The 19,293-nt window shown below is 44.3% G+C and overlaps 1 protein-coding gene and 1 long non-coding RNA gene across 2 annotated transcripts in view; both read left to right on the top strand.

Annotated features, from left to right (window-relative positions):
* The window catches only part of LOC118236378, an 86,855-nt gene extending 72,958 nt beyond the window's left edge, over window positions 1-13,897 (top strand). Inside the window, exons 2-3 of the long non-coding RNA XR_004767024.1 lie at window positions 12,086-12,302; window positions 13,741-13,897. This is a non-coding gene — a long non-coding RNA (uncharacterized LOC118236378). The remainder of the gene's footprint in view (window positions 1-12,085; window positions 12,303-13,740) is intronic.
* A 3,055-nt stretch (window positions 13,898-16,952) lies between these two features.
* sgcd (sarcoglycan, delta (dystrophin-associated glycoprotein)) overlaps window positions 16,953-19,293 on the top strand; it is a 177,478-nt gene continuing 175,137 nt past the window's right edge. The window contains exon 1 of the mRNA XM_035434688.1: window positions 16,953-17,028. The gene's annotated coding sequence lies outside the window, so the exon portion shown is untranslated. The remainder of the gene's footprint in view (window positions 17,029-19,293) is intronic.

The following is a 19,293-nucleotide window of genomic DNA, read 5'->3' as shown; positions in this document are numbered from 1 at the left end:
ATGTACAGGTTTGAGTGACAGGAGCATCCTGGTGAGTGACGGCTGACCTTTCCGGTAGCCTGACTCACCTGACACGGATAATGCCACTTGTGATGCTGACATTTGTAAATGGGGGTGTGCACGGGGATCAGCGGCTCAGGCTAATGTGCTTCTGCGTTTCGCTGCCGCTTATGAGAGCGAGTCGAAGACGTTGGGGAGCCGGTACGCCTGCCCTGTGCGCGTGAGGCTTTCATTTATCAACACGTCGTCTCCGGGATTCCAGCTCGGGACGGAGACTTCCTGCCCTGAGCTCATGAGGCTGCAGCAGGTGAACAGAAGCGATGAGTCAGAGTGGATTTAGGGACTCAGACCCTGTTATTAATCCTGTTATCAATCCCATTATTAATCCTATTACGTGTGCTGGACTGACACAGGGAGAAAAGCACTTCTCATAGCAGATCGACAGGGCATTCCAGAATATTTACTGGAGGGGCACATTTATTTATTCATCTACTTAACTTTTTTTGTGTATGATTTACATGCTGGTGGGAATTTTTTTATTTCCCCGATCAATATGTACCGTGCAGTATTCCTAAGGACTGCGACCGGTGATGTCATGATGATGATTTTTTAAATGAATCTTCTAGATCAGATCACAGTGAAACATTTTCACAGAGGGCTGTAAGAACAGGCTTTGGCGTCTCATTCATTCGTGTCTCAGGGAAGGCAGCTAAGATGTCCGACGCTGTAAATGTTCGGGTTAATACGGTGAATAAGGCCAGAAGTTGAAATGAAATGAAAAGCAGAAATGGGCCTGTCCCTTATTTCCCCACCAATCGCCCGATAATTTATTTATTTATTCACTGGAGGGGCATATTTATTCATTTATTTACTTTTTTTATGTATTATTTACATTTGGGTAATAATTAAATTTGAAAAAATTCAGTATATCAGTCAGTATGTTCAGTGCAGTATTCCTGGCAGCTGCAACCACTGATGTCCTTCATTTTTCTTAATTTTTCACTCTTATCATTTTACAAAAATATTGCCACTGAAAAACTGTGCAGGCTGCACTTCCTCTTTAAAATGTTTTTGTGCCTCTCTGCCCCATGATTAATTCACACCTGACCAGGGGCTGTGCTCCTTCTGCTCCTCTGCTTCACACATCCCCTCTCCGCTGCCACCTTCTCTCAGTTTTACACATCCCCTCTCCGCTGCCACCTTCTCTCCATCCGCCCGTTCCTCTTCTAAACCCACAGGTTTAATATTTGGAAACGTGAGGAAGACTGCCGGGCTGGGGACTCGTAGATGTGCTTTGAAGATTAAGCGCACGTGCTTGGGGCTGGCACAGGGACGCTAGTCACAAAATAAAAAAATTAAAAACGCAGATATATCATATTACAGGTATCCTCATTTATTCTTGCAGAAATGAAAAAAAAAAAACAAAGGGTGCTCTGTGCATTTAAAAGCAGCCAAGCGGACATTTTGGGCTCGTGCTTCGATAAGCGCTCACGCCCCCGCGTAGATATATGCTGTCCTCTGCCCTTAAATGTGGGCTTAGACCACAGAGTACAGGCAGTAGACACTCATACAAATGAGATCAATTAGCCTGATGGGAGAATACCAGCTATCAATTAGCTAACAATCCAGTGCACCTGAGTGCACATCCTCCCTTCCGGACGGGCGCGTTTTAAAGGGGTGCTGAGCGCAGCACACACCCCAACTCTCCACCTTCCTTCAGCAGGGGAATGGGGAAATTTACAAATTATATGTCATGAATGATAATTCTTATATTTTAAAGACATGCTGAAAATTTGTCCTCCAAAAATGTGGAGGGTATGAACACGTCTGATTGGTGCTGATGTCTCACTCTCCCCCCACTAATCAGGACTGATTCATACCTGGGCCCTGGGGTACCAGGTGAGCTAAATCTCCAGCCAATCGGTGACATTAATCAATCAATTAGCCATCAGGTGTAAAAGAAACTCAGCAGCAGGACTGGCGTCGAGCAGAGGGCCAGGATTTCTCTCCTAGCGTGTGCCAGCGGAAGTAGTGATTTTTGGGCTTCTCAGCGGGAAATAATGACGTCATAAATCTGCAAACTGGAAGGACTGCTCTGTAAACGTTTGTATAAGAAGTTCCCTAAAAATCCTGAACCTTCAATGGAGGTCTGCTGTTTGGAAAGTGGGAATCTATCATCCATACAACATATTATGGCGAGTTATTTTGAGAATATGAGGAACAATTTCATACAGCAAAGTATCTACAATGATTCGATCGTGATGTTTTTGCGTTCTGACCTTGGTGCTGTAATCTAACTAATTCCACCACGCAGCTACTTCAAGGTGTACACCTTTTGTATCAAGGGTGGGAGAGAGGGAGAGAGGGAGAGAGGGAGGGAGGGTGGGAGGGAGAGAGGGAGGGGGAGAGAGGTTTGGTTTTTTGATAAACCCGCGTGTGAAAAGCGATTGGTCTCGGTTCTCGCGGCGCCTTCTCGAATCTCTCGCCGCCCGTGCGGTTGGGTCGCCGCAGTGAACACAGCCGCATGACACGCTCCATTGAGGGAGGAGAGGACACACTTTATGTGCTAAAAATATATTTTCAGTTTGGAAAAATATACATATTTTTCACTCGGCTACGACACTGGATTGATGCACAGAATATGCTTAATCCAAACAACTGATCTGTGAGGTTACTGTACTTGGCAGAGTTCATAATGTGTGAGATAAATGCACAGAAACAATGCAGGTTACCTGAATATGGCCCTAAAAGTATGTTGTGTACCCGTTGGCATCAGTATTAATTACCTCCTGTAGTGATAATGGCGATAACTAATATGATCCTGTGAGATCTCAAAAGTAAATTTCCACTGAAGAAGAAAGGAAACAGAATGATCGGATTTACTTAGCTTTAAAAGTATCGTACTGGAAAAACAGACAGATTGAAAGACAGACACTCACACACAATCACTTTTTTGTGATGTCTTCTAATACATGCTGTTTTATGTGTTTTTATGTTGTAGTTTTATTCTTGCTGTAAACAAAATTTATCTCAGAACAGTACAGTTTGGAGGTAAAGTTAACTGAGTAGTTTAGGTATTTATGCAATTTTTGGCTGCCAGTTTTGTGCACCATTAATGTACTGGAAAATACACAAGTCTTAAAATCATCTGTATGGACAAAAGACATTCAGTGATCTACATCAAATGGATGGCTTATCAAAACATCATACAAGCTATGCAAACTAATCACTTTCTGCAAGTCTGTGTGAAGGGCAACTCACAAATAGACACCTATCATTTTGCTAAGAAGTGTGCAAAAATAACAACCCTATCTCCACATTAAGGTTTCTCCACATTAAAGTCGCTCTGGATAAGAGCATCTGCTAAATGCCTGTAATGTAATTTAATATCTCTTGATTGCTTTATGTCCTTCATGAGAAATCTGCAAGCTTGTGTTCAAGGCACTTATCAGACTACCCACTGCTATCATGGCCTCTCAAAATATGCCAGTGACATGCGCATTGTTCATTTTAAATATGAGGCTCTGTAATTACTGGAAATAGCAAGGGGAAATCAGTTTTTTCTCTCTCAGTAAAACAAACTTTCTTACTCCTAATAGGGATGTTGGTGTCCCAAAGTTTAGTTTCTTGGATAGAACTTCTTGTGTTCCACCCACTTAAAGAGTATATGGGTATGCCAATGGTACCCTAATCCCCACTCTGTGCTGAGTATTAATGTGGATAATTAATTTTAGTGAATTATTTATCAGACAGAATTTTACCCCCCCCTCCCCATGAAAATTGCATTCTGTAAATACCACTATGCTAGTTAACCACCTGTACATACAGGTACTGTGACAGGATTAAATAAGAATAAATAAGACTAACATTCACATCCTCTGTGCTGTATTCATGAGATTAATGTTTTCACAGAAAATATAATCACTGAAAATGATTGTTACTTTGAATATTAATTTGTTTTCATTAAGAATATTCAGCATAAGTCAATGAACACAAACTACTGTTCGAAGGACGCTAATACTTAAGCATCTCTCCTACACTACACTTCATAATTATCAATTATTATTATTAATAATAATTTTTAAAATGATGGAAACGCTCGGCAAAATCTTTGCTTAACAATTGTGGTAGTGGCAAGAATCACAATTCTTGTCATGGTGTTCATCATAAAATTTTACTTTTTTTAGTATTCCGACTGGTGGTCATGATATGCATGCATGCTTATGACAGCCAGTATTTAGAGCTGCCATTTGAAAAACCGCTTTAAGTAAAGTATTCACATATGAAGTTTAATGGACCTTGGGCTCCTCCACTCGAAAGCGTAAATGATCTCAGCTCAGTCGAGAGCTCTTATGGTACAGCGGGAACGGCTATGAGAACAGAATACTACTGTGAGAACAGGAAACTACTGTGAGAACAGGGAACTACTGTGAGAACAGGAAACTACTGTGAGAACAGAAAACTACTGTGAGAGCAGGGAACTACTGTGAGAACAGGAAACTACTGTGAGAACAGAAAACTACTATGAGAGCAGGGAACTACTGTGAGAACAGAAAACTACTGTGAGAACAGGAAACTACTGTGAGAACAGGAAACTACTGTGAGAACAGAAAACTACTGTGAGAGCAGGGAACTACTGTGAGAGCAGGGAACTACTGTGAGAGCAGGGAACTACTGTGAGAACAGAAAACTACTGTGAGAACAGGAAACTACTGTGAGAATTGAATACTACTGTGAGAACAGGGAACTACTGTGAGAACAGAAAACTACTGTGAGAACAGGGAACTTCTGCGAGAACAGGGAACTACTGCGAGAACAGGGAACTACTGCGAGAACAGAAAGCTCCTGTGAGAACAGGAAACTACTGTGAGAACAGGAAACTACTGTGAGAACAGAAAACTACTGCGAGAACAGGGAACTACTGTGAGAACAGGGAACTACTAGGAGAACAGGGAACTACTGTGAGAGCAGAAAACTACTGCGAGAACAGGAAACTGCCATGAGAACAGGGAACTGCATGAGTTAATGGACCCTTCCCCTCAGCTGTGAGCAGTGGAACGACAGAGGAGAAAGGGGGACCAGTTGTCACTGTAATGCAGAAGTCCTTAGTCATCGGAGACGAGCGGTGGTAAGATCATCAGGCTGAACGGGGCTGTCACTTACCCACTCGCTCGGCGTCCCGGGGGACGGTCCTGGGGCAAACTGTTCATCACCTCAGGAGTGAACTGGAAATAGAGACGGGACCAGAGCAGACAGCTCCACTTCCTGCTTTCATTTCCTCCTGCATTTCTATGGGAATGCACCTCTCTGAGCCTGCAGATGCAGATAGTTACCATGGATATACTCTAGACTATCTTTATGAGACTACCCAGTACATGATCTTTTTTTGTCTAGTTATCCTCCAGAAATTCCTGCCTGTCTTTGCAATTTGTCCCGTGGTGAATGCGTGTGCATGTGTGTTGTAGAGTTAGTGCTTAGCGTGCACATGCATGTGTGCATGTGTGTTGTAGAGTTAGAGCTAGTGCTTGGTGTGCAGATCATTTTCCTGAAGGGTGCAGAAGTGCAGTTTTATTTTCTTGCTCAAGCAGAAATTTTATTCATTTTGTTTTCCCCGAGACCTACGCACCAGTGAGAAGCTGAAAGCGGGCCCTCGGTGTTTTAAACTGGGTCTTGCATCCCTGTGACATGGTTCAGCCCAGTTTGGCCGCGTTGGGGTTTATTCAGTCTGGGTCAAGCTGGTTTGGCCCAGTTCAGTCTGTTTTGGTCCGGGTTGGCCTGGTTTGGCCCAGCTCGGTCTGGTGCAGCAGTCTCCTCTTCACCTTTCGCCTGGCCTTGTTTCACCCCCTTTCTCTGGGACTCCTTTTTAATACGAGTTTACAGCTGTGGTCCTCGATGAGAGAGTGCACCCATTGCCCCATACAAGCATCAATCATGGGGAGTGCTGGGGGGGGGGGGGGGGGGGGGGGATTAGTAACCCCTCCTTGACCCCGGCAGTGAGAACTCTCTGAAGGCTGATGCATTGCTGGGGTGTTCTGCCATATTAGAAGGGAGGGGGAATGGTGTAGAGAGGAGAACCTCCCATATCTGAACAGCAGAACTGGGGGAGGACAATAACCAATCTGCAAGCTGCCCGTCAGCGCGTGTGTGTAAGCTAAATGACCTCTTTACGCTGTGTCTTCTCATTATGTGTGTGTGTGTGTGCGCGGGGGGGGGATCCTTCATCGCATACCTCTTCTGAAAGTGCATGCTGGGAATTTCTACCCAGAGAGCGGTTTTGACAGAAACGGAGACCTATAACTCAGAGGGGTGGCCCGGGGTACTGCTCCCTCACAAGGTTCAGCAGGATCCGCATGACTCCCCCCACCTCTTTACATTTCACACAACCGCTCTGATTCAGACCCAAGGCTCTGTTTGCCTAGAAATATTTGTGCGTATTTATAATACAGATTTTTAAAAGAACAACTGTTTGGTATACGTGTCTCATTGGGGCGCTCGACAAAGTTATTCATCACTACACATAATTATTGTTGTTAATAACGGTTATTAATTATTATTGTTATTCATAACAAAGACAGGAGAGAAACTTCTGAGAGAACGATTGTATTCTCAGCACCACAGTCCCAATGACCCAGTGAAATTTGATGAGCATATTTTTTATTCCTAAAATGTCGACATCACAGTACAGCACAGTACCATTAAAAAAAAAACGGTTGTATTTTTCACTATAGGATTAGTGCTGCACCAGATGACAAGTGCTGAAACGTTTTTCATATGCTGTGCTGCCATATTTCACACTTTTTGTATGAATGCTGTCTGTTTTGAGACCACCAAAGGGTCAGCTTTGATTGATGGTGTTTACAGTGTATTGAAAATCGCTAATTGTGTCACTTTTTTTTGCGACATTGATTTTCTTCTTACAAAAGGTGCACCATTTCACTAGGCTCAGATGAATCGCGGGTGCTTTCATGAGTGCTATGGGTTTTCATCATGGTTCAGTCTTTGCACAGGCCTGGGTATGAAGTCATTAGCCTCTGACTTTCTCATAGAAACACTTCTGTTTGTCAGTTCTTTATTATGTGATGATTCAGTGAAATGGTTATATTCATAATCCATATTTTTGAAAATCCATGCAGCGTGCTGCGTACTGACCCAAAGGCCATAACAAATCTGTGTGTGTGTGGGCTGAATCAGAAACATTAGCTCTCGATTAATATTTGGATTGCAGAGCAATTCTAAGGGCGGATTTCAATTTTATACTCATGATCTGTTATTTGCACAAAACTAAATGTTTTAATGATGCTTTAATGACAGCTTCCTACTACGAAACTTCAGGCAGTTGCTTTATCTTGTGAAAACACTGACCAGAGACCAAGCCAAGCCAAGCAAAACAAAACTATTATATTTAAAAAATATTAAAAAGCATGAAACTTAATTTCCCTTCCATTTTCCCTAGGAGAGAATTACAGCTCGGAATTCCAGCATTCAAATCAATCGTATCCTACACTATACTGTACAGGAAATGACATCACACTTTGTTTAGACCATAGACTGTGTAAGGTTTAGACTCACGCAGAGGGGATTATGACAGTGACTCCATTTAAGTGTCATGCAATATTCATACATTCCAGTGCAGATAGAATAGTGCTCTTTTATTACCAGAATATTTCTCCTGACTCCCAAAGGAGAAATGACTAAAGACTAAGGTTAACGACGGGAGTGAATGTAAGGCAATAGAAATGACACAATTGAACAGCAGACATAAATAAACAGTTTTTTTGGTGCATTCTTCTCTTCTTTTTCTGATTCTCTATTTTATTTATTTTCTAAAGGAACATCTTGAAATGAAAAGGGGATGAGGCGCTGTAGATATCCAGCAGAACGCCGACACGGGCTTAATCTCGCCGCGGTCTGCAGCGTGTTCAGGGTCACCGACACAAGGTTAAAACCTCTACAGCGTTCAGGTCTCCGGGCTGTGGCATTCTGAGCGCTGAATCTGTAAGGAGCAACGCTGCTGCAGGAATCCATGGGAAGCAGATCGAATTGTAAATCGCAGAAGGGAGCATTTCGGCTGATGGGAGGCCTACTTGCCCCCCCCCAACACACAATCACGACTTGATTCCTGATGTAGGCTACCTCTTTCGAGGTAACGGCATTCCTCTCCAATAATTGTTGAGTTAATCCCCCACCAGGACAGGAAATCTGCTTGAAGAAGCAAGCGTTGACTCTGTGCTCCCATATACAGCCACAGCGATCGTGTTTTAGTGACGTCTGCACTGTGCGGTTCAACGAATTGTATTCTGTTCCCGTACAGAGCAATTAAACCTATCCGCAAAACCTGAAGACTGGGCCATGCTACACTAGCATGTCTGTACTTCATTCGTTTTACATTCTACTTGCCCTGTAATACGTTTCTCGACGCAGCAGAGTTTTGTCTCTCTCGCTCTCTCCCCCAGAAAGTGAAATGGAATGCACACAAAAACAAAGGAACACCTTGGTCAGCTCACCGTGTGATTTAAACCTTCTTTTTTTTTTTTAAAGTCCTGGGAAGCAGCTGGATCCTAACGTAGCGGGATCGCCGCGGTCCCGGGAGGACGTCCCGGCGTGGCGGAAAAGGCTAATAAAACAGAGCCGAGCCGGGGTATAAATCGCCGCCTTTCTGGAGAGGCCCCATTAAGATCCCCCGGCCGATAGGAGAGAGACTGATACTCCCTCCCTCCCTCCCTCTCTCTCTCTCTCTCTCTCTCTCTCTCTCTCTCCCTCCCTCCCTCTCTCTCTCTCTCTCTCTCTCTCTCTCTCTCTCTCTCTCTCTCTCTCTCTCTCTCTCTCTCTCTCTCTCTCTCTCTCTCTCTCTCTCTCTCTCTCTCTCTCTCTCTCCCTCCCTCTCCCTCCCTCCCTCCCTCCCTCCCTCCCTCCCTCCCTCTCTCTCTCTCTCTCTCTCCCTCTCTCTCTCTCTCTCTCTCTCTCTCCCTCTCTCTCTCTCTCTCTCCCTTCCTCCCTCCCTCCCTCCCTCCCTCTCCCTCTCCCTCTCGCGGTGGAGCTGGCAGTGCCGAACACAGCGGAGGGCCCGGTTCCAGGCGCCCGGCTTTCTGCCCGTAAATCTCCGGCGGGGAATCCACTGAAAGCACATACTAATTCACCAGTAAAGAAAAGTTTTTTGTTTTTTTTTTTGTTGTCGTTGGTTTTTTTTAGTGGCGAATAATGCAGCAATATTTCCTCCTCCTCCTCCTCCTCCTCCTCCCCTCCCCCCCAAGCCCATAACCGCCTTGGTTGTCTTTTTTTTTTTTCTTCTCTCTTCTCAACCTCAGCATAATCCTGTGTCAGAATTGTGTTACGCTGGCGACAAAGCTGTTTTCTCAGACGGTTTATTTTATCAGCCTTATTCTGTTTGCAGGCAGAAAGAGCGGAGGAGGCAATTCCAGCGAACATTACGCCCCCCCCCCCCCTCGCCCACCCGCACCCCGAGTAGGCCCTATGTTGGGAGCGTGGGAGAGTAGAGAGAGGAACATCGTCAGGCTGGCGTCCTTAAAGAGCTGCTTCCTCTCCCGTGTCCTCTGTGTGGTGCCAGCTCTTACCGTAACACCACCGCCTCCGGCCAGCTACGCTATAGGAAGCGCTAATTAAGCTGAGCTACAGTCAGCGTTGTCACAGCGCGTGTGGACGCTTCGCGCCTCAGTTAGCGGCAACATTGGCCCATCAGCGGCTGAAACCGCCAGCCGAGCTGTCGGACCGGCTGAATTCGCGGCTCCCAGTGATCGTCCGCATTGCCTTCTGAGCCAGGAAGCGGCGCTCGAGCCGTGGGGTTACGGACACCGGACTTTAGTCTCATGCCCAGAAGCGCGCGCCGCGGCGCTAATGGCAGCTGTAACCCGTACGGCCAGCCTTGAAGCTAACATGACGCTAGTTTTTAAATAGGCCGACGACTTAAAAAATCACAAGTTGTTTGGCCCGTAATATGACGGGATCCTGAATAAGAGGGTTCTAATTAAGGCATGGAATAGGCCTGAAGTTAAGGGGGAAAAAAATTTTCAGTTTCACGCTTTTATGGGTATGTGTCAGTTTTAAATCTAACTCTAAAATCTAAAATCTTAATGAAAAAATATTTTATTTTAATTCCAAACAAAAATATTGAATATTTGCAGAAAATGAGAACTGTTCCAAATACTAAAACTACTGTGTTGTTATACGCTGAATAATGCAAACTAAACAAGTTTGTACCCATAAATAATACAAAAAATAAAAATGCCTTCTCGGAAAGGGTTCAACAATCAATATTTGGTGGAGTATCCCCAATTCCTCTCAAAAAATATGGGGTGGTCTCTTAGTTTTTCCATAGCTGTATATTTTGCACATTCTGAATGTGGCAACACAAAGTCATGTAAATATCCCATTCAAAATATTTTTATTTATTTGTAATGCTGGCACAACTGAAGAAAAAAAAATATATCAGAAATAGGCCTACTTGATTTTGGAGAGAGGAGGCGAAGCGATTCTGTTAGACACAAATCAGTCATATTGTCATTTAATTTATGTATTTCAAGCAGGTTTTGTTTATAGCAAGAATCTTAAATGCAATCAGTGGTATCAGTGTGTGAAGTGGCTAATTCTCTAGCCAGCAAATACTTGAGAACAAGTTCTCCTCGATTTAAGTGAAGGCTATTTTTTTCACCCATCTGCGACTATTTCAATTTTTATTTTATTTTTTAGTTATTTCCGAGATATATATCACAGGATTCGTTTGCGTCTGTAGAATTTACTTGCAGTCAAAGAAACCTGCCTCACACCCTGCCTTCATATAAATGCACACTTCAGTGATGCTCTGTTTTCCCAATATGATTAATATAAATATTAATTCAGATAAATCTGTTAAGACCATCTGCAGAAGGACAGCCTTCATTAAATCTGGCCTTCAAAACAGAGGTTGTTGACAGTGTCTTGTAAACAAAATAATTGCTGAAAATGAATGATGTCCGTACACGACTTTTCCCTAAAGGAGAATGTGCCGTTAACCGAGATCACTCTATAAACAGCTAGTCTTTTAATTAGCGACCTTTGCAGATGAGCCTCGAGCTTCGGCGGCATAGTCTAACCCGCGTTTGATCCTGATCCGGAAAGCTCTGGAAGCGATACTCTGCTCCAGCCGCAGCTGCTCATTTAGCCTGCGCTTGAAAAGCGCCAGGCTCCGAATCTCGGGCTCTTTTGCATATAAATGCGTCAGCGCGTGCCTGGCTGCTTCCCCGAGCAGCGCTTTCTCTCAGATCTAAGCGCGTCGGGAAGGCCGCGTGCCGCATTCCCCCTGTTCATTATTACCGGGGCGCTACAAACCTTATTAGCAATTTAGAAAAAACCCCGAAGACTTGAGCTGATGGCTTTTTCACGACTCTCCTTGGTTAGTTAACACCTGTGATTTCGACAAGGAAGAGATTACAGGCTTCACCGGTGCCGTTTTTTAATTTATGTATTTATTTTATTTCGATGGTGTAACTTTTCGTAAAAATGTGTATGTGCAATATTATCTTCAGTGTTAGCTCTCTTTTTACTGTCGGGTGCTGCTTATGAGATTTGTTCTTTATTAGTTGAATTTCCATTAAAATAGTGCACTATTCACATTATTCTTTGGTCTGACGTTTTAACAGCCAAAAACGTCACTTTTCAATCTCCTACTTTCCACTTTAGATTTTAGTGGTCTCACAAATGAGAATACTGCGCGGGGATGAAAAGAATCAATCACACACCCAATAATTATACCTGACAAAATATCTTCCATCAGAGAAATCATATTCATATTCACTGCATTCTGCGTTTCGCAGTGATATAAAAAATTAGGATGTCACGATTGTACGCTCATTTAAATTACTACTACTTATTACCGCCCGTCTAGAGGCAATAGCATAAATCCCGCGTTGTACAAGTTGCATCAGTTAAAGTGCACAGTACTACACGCGAGACACAACTTTTGCAAGAATAAGTGAAAACAAACTGTTCTGTAGTCCTTCTTACATCATCTACTTTTCACCTGCTGTAATTTTTTTACCTAGTTTCAACCTTTGGAACTGATTCCCTTATTATTTCTCTACTCTCTGTTAAGGGTCTGGAATTCTGTGGGAAGGAGGCACTGTGGAATACCGGGGTCCGGAATTCTGTGGGAAGGAGGCACTGTGGAACACCGGGGTCCGGAATTCTGTGTGAAGGAGGCACTGTGGAATATCGGGGTCCGGAATTCTGCGGGAAGAAGGCAGTGTCGCATTTCCATGCGGGAGTCCAGGAGCATGCTTTGCTGGTGGAAGTGGGAAAAACAGCCTCAGGTATTGTTCCACTGCATCGCACACCTGGCGGCTGGGAAGCCAATGACGAGGGCCCGTAGAAATTCCTGACGATCGGACTCAAGAGGAATGAGCCCTGCGTGTCCGTCCTTATCCACAAGGGGTCAGTGTAAACGCTCTAATCTGGAGTGAATTACTGGAGACACAGTGCAGGTGCCTAACCAATTATAGCATCTGAGTTTAATCAGTAAAAGTTTTAATGCAGTCTTGCTTGGTCAATAATTAAGGGGAAACTTTAATGAAGTTAAACATGGATACCCAGAACTGTATTTTGGGAAAAGTATTAGAGACGATGGAACAAGTATCCCACTGGTTAACTGGACATCAGTGGGTAGTCTATACTTTGTTTTGAGCAACGTGATTCATTATAAGACCACACCCAAAAGGCAACCAGAGACTGCCTAGTTAGCGTGCACACAGGGGACCCCTAGTGGCCTGTTGTTGGCACTGTAGAAGTGAGGCACGCAAGGTGAGGATCCTGTAGTGTGAGCAGGTGAAAGAGTTTGTGAAAGGTCTGGCCACTGGCAGACTGCTGCAGGGCTGGTTTTCAGCCTGCTGCCATGCCAACAGCTGTTGCCGATGGAGACTTGTCGCTGGGTTGCATTTCAGATGTGGAAAAACATCACATGAGGAGTAGAGAGGGGCGAATCTGGGGGGGTCCTCTGATTTGGAGGGCCTTCGTTGCATTCTCCATTTATTCTGACTTGGCAGAGGGGTTTATCAGTGCTGATGTTTCATTAGCAGGCTGGAAGGACCTAGTTGTAACAAAACAAGCCCAGACACATGGGTATTATTGATTTTGTACCACTGTGTACATGAATTTATATTTGTGCGCGTGCCTTTGTATGTGTGTGAGTGTCAGTGTGTGTGTTAGTGTGTGTTTGTGTGTGTGTCCGTGCGTGTGTCCGTGTGTGTGTGAGTGTGTGTGTGCGTATGTGTGTGTGTGTGTGCGTGCGTGTGTGTGAGTATGTGTGTGTGTGTGTGTGTGTGTGTGTGTGTGTAAAGGAATCTAGGGACTGCAGTCATGCAGAAATCCCAGCTGCCTCTCCAGTGAAGGTGTGTGACTCTGTGTGACTCTGCCTTTCACAGGAGGTCCAGCGTAGCGCTTCTGTTGGGTTACGCACTGGGGGGGGGGCTGGGGCTGGGGGGGTGGGGGGGTGGGGTTGGGTTCAGACTCAGACTGACTGTCACAGAGATGGATGTCCTTGGCCAGCGCACTGCTGAATGTCCAGTCCTCACTCTAAAGGCCGAGCCCACTGACCTGTGAGTTCCTGTGCAGACTGATACGTGACATCTGGAGTCTGTTTTCCAGCGTGACCTTCTCTGTGAAGAACAGAATCTTACTTTGTCCCATAAACGTACCGAAGGGGGTATTATCACAGCTGGGTTTTTAAAAGATGTATTTATTTTGTTTTGCTAGAGTGAGTGGAATGAAGCAGCTTGCCCTGGAAACATCGGCAGGTCGTTAGGCAATAAAATGCATCACCATGCAGCGCTCCAGAATGCAGCAACGCAGCTCCAACACAGCTGCATGGAGTGCCTGTAGTAATGCCTGTGCTGATGAGAGGAGTGGCCATCCTACCAACAGGTGCATCTTTGTCATTCAGTGTCAGCATGCAGGGGTGTCCAGTCTTACCCGAAAGGTGCTGGTCGGTGCAGTTTTTTGTTTTAGCCCAGGACTACGACACCCGATTCACCTAATTTAACCAATCACGGTCTGTCAGTCAAGACCTTGACGAGTGGAATCGGGTGTCTTAATGCGGGGCTAAAGCAAAAACCTTCGCCCACACTGGCCCCTGCATTACTGCAGGCACTCCATGCGGATGAGATTGGACACCCCTGGCATACACTATCAAAAGTGTTAAAACGACTTCTGTGGGGGGAAAATGATTCCTAGAGAGCTTGTTGATGTTGTTCGATGTCAATCTGTGAACAGTTTGCAAAAAAAAAAGGATAATTTACAGAACCATTGACATGATGAATTTTTAGCAGAGATAATACTCCTGTTCAAATGAGAGGAACATTTGCAGTGAGCAGGGTTTTTACTCATTTGAAAACCTACAGTGACAGTAGAGGCATTTCTTATTTGGAGAGGACAAGAGTGAAAATAAATGATGTTTGAAAATGGTTCAGCAGTGAATTTACTGTGCGTATGCTGTGATACTCCAAAACTAGCTCGGGGTGTTGGGTTGTTGGGTTGCTCACTCAGTTAAAGCACCTAAATCTATTTAAAACCTTGAAAAATATTCTATATTGAATAATAATTAGTTTAATATGTTATTTTTCTCATCAAAAAATGTTTAATGAACCACTGAAAAGGGCTTAGTAGCATCTCTGCACCTTTACCCTCATTGAGAATTCCAGAGTCTATGAATATGCAGGGTGGCCACGCTTGCTGCTGTGGTCTCAGGATGTAGCCTATAGTAGGCACGGCATCTAGGATTCAAATCGGTTTCTTTGCGAAACCCGTCGGCTTCTCCGCGAGGTTCTGGAAGCAGTCATCTGTAAAATGTGCGCTACAAACACGGACTCCCTCTACGCTGTCGGGCACATCCACAAGATTTCTACGAACAAATTTCACCTATTTTTGTTTAAAATGGGCTCCTTTGGTAACGAGTGAAACAAAGGGATGGCTTCCTCAAACTGCCATTTTCAACACTACAACTGTCATGACAGTGTCACTAACCAATCAGCTTTCAGCTTACCACATCGCTCTCCCGTAATTTGCATATCTTGACATTGTGGACCGTGATAGGTTTGACGTATTTGTGACATCACAAATTTTGCTTGTACCTGCCCACTTCCAGCTCAGATTTCTGGGAAGTATCCGTGGCTACGGCTGATAGTTGGACATTCCGAAAATGGTGGAGTTGTACAGCCCAACATTGGATGGCACATTATTATTGTTATTATTATCAATAATAATAATAATAACTGAGGTTGGGCAGATAAATACCGGATTGTCCATACTGGCTATGAGCATTTTACTGACAGTAAAGGATTGTGTACATTTCATTACTGTACCTTGCTTGACCAAAATTTTAATAGTTTGGGAATTCATACTGAAAGGTTAATTTTGTTTTACTTGTGCTACGAAATATGTAGGGATATTTTTAATGTTTTAACGGGTGGAAAATATTAAATTCTCCCTCAGCTGTGTCACGCTCTCAGCCCACACCGCTGGTCATATTTAGAAAACATTTTTTCCAGTACAAAACGTTGCCTAGCAGTACTTCATCAAGAAAATCACGTCTGAGTCAGCTGTGAAATCTGCTCAGAAAAACAAAATCAACATTCAAGTAATATGAGCGATATCTTCAAGCTATTTCCTTTTTTTAAATCTGAAAATATTTCAACCTTTGTTATTTCTCATGGAACACTTTCCCTTTTTTATACGGATGGTAGACACTGACATTTTGTCAATGTCGCATTAACGAACAGTTTCCAAAGTTTTACATTTATTGTATAGAAAAAAGCGTGATGCAGTGATAGCTGAAGTCCCACAGGACTGTATCAGATGACGAAAACGTGGTCATGCGCACGTAATTGGCTGTGAACAGGAAGGTTAGAAGCACAAAGCCATAGCTCAGCTGGGACAGGTAAGCATGTTCAAGGACAGAGGACATCTGTGCGATGGCACGGGCTGTGGACGTACGGCCAGCCAGGCCTGTGAGATAAGACTGTGACTGGAGCAGCGGAAAACACTGATAAAGTGGGTAAATTCAAATAAACACCCCTCCTACTCTGACTTACATGCAACCCACATGATGACTGGGCAGTGTAGCACAGTGGGTAAGGAACTGGGCTTGTAACCTAAAGGTCATAGGTTCAATTCCTGGGTTAAACACTGCCGTTGTACCCTTGAGCAAAGTCCTTAACCTGCATTATTTCAGTATACATCCAGCTGTATAAATGGATGCAATGTAAAATGTAAAAAAAAAAGTTGTGCAAGCTGCTGTGGGTAAAAGCGTCAGCTAAATGCCTCTAATGTAACCTAATGCCTGTTCCTTTCAATATGTAGAGCACTGAGAGTTGGCAAGCACTGTTATGACATGAAGTCCATGCACTTGCTATTTGTTTATTATTATTATTGACAGCTATCATTACATTACATTACATTACAGGCATTTGGCAGACGCTCTTATCCAGAGCGACGTACAACAAAGCGTATAACCATAACCAGGAACAAGCGTGTTGAAAACCCTAGAGGGAAGTACAGTTCCAAGTGCAGGGAACGACCGCGTAGTTTAACTTGGACCCTGTAGGTTAATCTGATTAACACAACAAAAACAGCAACAAAGCAGTCTATGCAAATAATACAAGCAATAATTGAGTAGGCACAAGTGTGTCTGAATGATAACTATCCAACATTGTTATTAATGCAAAATATCTATATCATTTTTTTCTATTTGGCTCCTTCTGTTGGCTCAACATCACAGTTACGATGAGAGTCACCTGACAGAGAGAGTGCGTAACTCACGGCAACCCTGTTTTTAAATAGACCAAAGTGTCAGTCGTAAGTCTGTCGGTTAGCCATAGCGATGATTCCACACAGCTGACTCTCGCTTGTTATCCCATTTAAATTGGCGTTGGGAGGAGACTTCCTTACATGGGGTTGAGAAGGAAACACTAAAAATAGTGCGTGAGACTCACATCCAACGCAAGTTTACTTCAGAAACCCAGGATTTAATATCGAAAGCATCGAACGGTAGGAAAAACAGTGTTTCTTTGCACTTCTGACTACTTTCTGGCACTAAAGAGATCACATACGCACTGATTTTTGTACAGGAAGGTGAAACAGAGGGGATCATTTGATTAGGCGGTGTTTGTTTGTGCTCTCTGTGTAATCTCCCTGGGTTGATAAGGGAGGAGTTTCTTATGAAGTGAAACTCCAGAGGTGATAAGACGCTGAACACGTTGGACTGCCTGGGTGGTTCTGATTAAGTGATAGCGTTAGCCTGTCAGTGCAGTGCAGGAACACCAGTCCTCTACGCGGCCGCTGACCGGAATAATCACGGATCAGCGTGAGATCAGCGGACGAGCGAACTCCAGATCAGCCGTTCCATCAGTCATGCCCTTTGTTTGCTTGCTTTTCCAATACTATATATATATTTTTTTCCCCTTGAACTTCAGAATTCTGAAGGTCCTAATAGAAATGGTTTATTGTTTGCCACTGTTCCGTGAGGTTTATTTATTTATTTAGCCATATTCCTGACACCATATGATATACATTGTTTACAGATGGGTATGACTGAGCTGTAGGAATGTAAAATTGGTGATTTTAATTTATGTGTAAACATTTCAACAAGTTATACCTGTTGAGGCTTTTGGAGGTACTGCTTGGACTGGGAAAAAAAAGTAAAACTTGTGATTCACTTTCTCTTACTCAGACATTTTGTCTTGGGGAGCAGAAAGATGAAGATTCTTGTTTTGTGGTTTGAGGATAAGGTGAAAGTGTGAAACTCAGAGGAAGTGTGTAGATATGCCCAGCGTTCAGAAATGAAAGGCTCTGCAGCACATTTCTCGATTTCTTATTCAAATCCAGATGGAGAAGGCAGCTTTGCAGAAATTACAGACGTTGTCGGTCAACAATGTCATTCATTTTCCTGACCTGCCTCAGTAGAAATATCATTATTATAAATATCGATGGCCTCTTTTATAATACACTAGGTGGTTCAATAACCGCTCAATTTACTGTACATGTGAGGTCAAAATTAATGCCACAGCAGTAACATGATATGGCCTGTTTCTTCCTGCTGTGCACTTGTTACTGTAAATACTGATATTGTAGGCGTTCCCTGTTATCAAGTCCATATGGCATGTTATATGGACTGTCCCAAATTGTTTGACTAGTTCTGAAAAACAAACCTCTTCTGGGGGTTTATTTTAAAACGAGCTTTGAGAGGAGGTGTCATATTTTATTTCAAGCTCAATTTCCACATGCCTGTTGGATAATGTGATGACATAAAGTGCAATATTGGGGGAAAAAAAGAGATGTTCAAAAGCAGCTTTCTGAGGGAGTGGAAATGGAATGGTCTGTTTGGACTGCTCTGTGTGTCTGAAAGCCTGTGTTTTAGTGGTTAGCGGAAAGGAGCACGTCTGCTTCTGAGCCCGCGGATGCGTTTAACGTCCTCACGGCACAGCGGAGCGTTTCCGCGGGGATGGCGCTCGTCTCCATGGTTTCAGAAAAGGGGGCGGGGCTCTTTCCTGCTCTGCTGTAACTGGGGAGGGCGAGATTGGCTCTGATCAGAATGGAGGCAGACCCCCCCCCCCCCACCCCCCGCAAACCCCCGCCACCCCCAGCCCAGAGGAACTCCCCTAACCTCCGGGGCTTCTCTGGCCATGGGTCGTGTAGGGTGTAGCGTGTAGCGTGTAGGGTGTAGTGTGTAGTGTGTAGGGCGTAGTGTGTAGTGTGTAGCACGCAGCGCGTAGCACGTAACGTGGAATGTGCCAGCGTGAGTTTTGGCGGACAGCTGCTGAGATTGAGTGTGTCATTAAAATATAGTGTCCCTGCGCCATAAATATGAACGGCTTATTTTCCTCTACAAGCGAGGGATTGGGTGATGGGGAGGATGAGGATGTGGGGGTGGGGTGATGGAGAGGATGGGGGACTGTGGTCAGGGGGGGGTGGGGTGATGGGGAGGATGGGGGCCTGTGGTCGGGGGGGGGATGGGGTGATGTGGAGGATGTGGGGCTGTGGTTGTGAGGATGTGGGGCTGTGGTGGTGGTGGTGGTGGGTGGGGGGGGGGTGTACCGTAGGTCGCATTCTTCTTCCCAGACGCTCCCTTTTTGCTTAGTATTCATGAAGACGTCAAGACTGAGAGCTTAAATTTCTGAATTAAACCAAATTCATCTCTTCCGGTTCGATTTCCGCGCAGGCGTGCGTCGAAATCACGCTCGATTCGCGCGCCGACTCTTCGCTTCGGACCAAGAGCCGTTTGATTGGAACACATCGCGAAAATATTACGAGTTT

The sequence above is a fragment of the Anguilla anguilla genome, chromosome 9 (assembly GCF_013347855.1).
Source record: "Anguilla anguilla isolate fAngAng1 chromosome 9, fAngAng1.pri, whole genome shotgun sequence".
In the NCBI taxonomy this organism is placed as follows: Eukaryota; Metazoa; Chordata; class Actinopteri; order Anguilliformes; family Anguillidae; genus Anguilla; species Anguilla anguilla.
This window is presented reverse-complemented; position numbering and strand designations above follow the sequence as displayed.